Source organism: Chenopodium album, chromosome 26 (assembly GCF_948465745.1).
Source record: "Chenopodium album chromosome 26, dcCheAlbu1.1, whole genome shotgun sequence".
Lineage (NCBI taxonomy): Eukaryota > Viridiplantae > Streptophyta > Magnoliopsida > Caryophyllales > Amaranthaceae > Chenopodium > Chenopodium album.
In genome coordinates, this window is record NC_137859.1 from 27,057,224 (window position 1) to 27,059,320 (window position 2,097).

Sequence of the window (2,097 nt, forward strand, 5' to 3'; positions counted from 1 at the left end):
GAGATTGAACAAGAGCAAGTCATAGGAGAACAACCAAGAGTTGCCTAGAAATAATTGGGAGTACCCGGTGCATATAGGTTCGAGAACGACATAGCTCCACCTACAACACCGAAAAACGACTTTGAAATTCGGCCAGCAATGATCACCCTAATTAAGAGGAGACAATATAGTGGGGAAAAGAACGAGAGCCCATTGAACCATCTTAAGGAGTTTGAAAAATATTGCAACACGATCAAGGTTAATGGAGTGTCTCAAGAATTCATCCGCCTTAAGTTGTTCCCTTTCTCCCTCATAGGAAGGTCTTTGGAATGGCTAGACAAAGAGGTGAAGCCCAATTCATTGAGAACTTGGGATGATGTCACTAAAGCTTTCTTGTCCCATTTCTATCCTCAAAAGAAAACGGCGGAGGCAAGGGCTTTAATTCAAGGATTCAAGCAAAAGCCAAATGAGAGTCTTTATGAGGCATGGGAGAGATTCAAGGAGTACCAAAGAGAATGTCCTCACCACGGAATTTCAACATATCAATTGATCCAAATCTTCTATGGTGGTTTGAGTCCTCAAGGCAAAGCATGTCTTGATGGAGGGGCCGGTGGTCGTATCATGAACAAAACCGAAGAAGAAGTTGTGGACATAATAGAGGATGTGGTGACTTACTATAGAGATTGGCAAGATGGGGAAAGAGATTCTTCAAGCAAGCAATCTTTGTTGTACTCGGTGGACCATCTTAATGCCATCAACAATCTTTCTTCTCAAATGACAAACTTGGGAAAGGAGATGACGGCGATCAAGGCCAAGTTGGAGAGTGTTTCTTCCTCTTCCCAAGCTCCAAATCTTCCCTCCAAAATTAAGGGGAGATGTACTTCTTCTAACTCTCAAACTCTTTCTACTTCACATAATATGCCTGTGGGATGTTTGTTTTGTGATGTATGTGGATCATATGACCATGATTCTAGAAATTGCAACAATGAATGTGTTGATGAGTTTGACAACTATGAGTGTGAACATGTTAATTTTGTGTCAAACAACAATGTTCAAAGGTTTGATAATCAAAGAGGCCAATGGAATAGGAATTACCAAAACCAAGGCAATTTTGACAACTATAATCATGGTGGTGGTTATAGGAACCAAGGGAATCAAGGTTCTCGTGGTAACCATAACCAAGGTTATAGTGGCCAAAATCAAAGCCAAAATTATGGTAATCAAAACCAAGGTTATGTAAATCATAACCAAGGTAATGGTAACCATAATCATGTTGGTGGTAACCATAATCAAGGTTATGGTTCAAATCAAAATAGGGGTAATTGGAACAATCAAGGAAGGGGAAATTTTCAAAACAATGCTCAAAAAGGTCCCCCACCCGGATTTGTTCCAAAGACTCAAGGTGAAAATTCCTATTCACAACCTTCTTCTCCTAGGACTACTTTGGAGGAATTGATTGATAATCAAACCAAGATCATTAACACCTATATGGCGGTTAGTGATAAGAAATTCAATGAGATGATGACCCACAATAAAATGCTTGAGACTCAAACTACCCAATTAGAAAGCACTATTAAGGATTATGCTAGTCCTTCATCTTTGCCTTCCCACGGTGTTGAACCAAAGAAACCCGTGTACCTATTGCCACAAGTGGTGGAAATGATTTTAATGAGGGAGTTTCTTGTTCAAAAGAGGAAAGATTTGAGAGTGGTGCTATGGAGAATGAAGTGGAGAGGGTTGAGTGCAAGGAAATTTATTGTGAGGTTGAGGAAAAAGAAGAATATGTTGTTGAAAAGATGATTGAGGTAGAGAGATTTCCCGATCTACCATATCCCCAAAAATATTTGAGATTCAAAATGGATGAGCAATTTGGGAAGTTCCTTGAAGTTCTTAAGGAAGTCCATGATTTCACACCCTCTACTGAGCCAATTCCCGATATGCCTAAGTACTCCAAGTTCCTTAAGGAGATACTAGAGGAGAAGGATGATTTTGATGAGGGTAGTTCGGTGGAAGGAGGGAAGTGTTTTAGTGCTCTTATCCATGGTGAGCTTCCGGAGAAAATGGAAGATCCGGGGAATTTTTCAATCCCTTGTCAAATCAAGAAAATGGTTTTTGAGA

The 2,097-nt window shown here is 40.0% G+C and overlaps 1 non-coding gene across 1 annotated transcript; it reads right to left on the reverse strand.

Moving 5' to 3' along the window:
- Positions 1 to 406: 406 nt before the first annotated feature.
- LOC145618796 (small nucleolar RNA R71) lies at positions 407 to 512 on the reverse strand. The gene has a single exon (XR_014108041.1). It is a non-coding gene; the product is annotated as a small nucleolar RNA R71 (small nucleolar RNA).
- Positions 513 to 2,097: the final 1,585 nt, after the last annotated feature.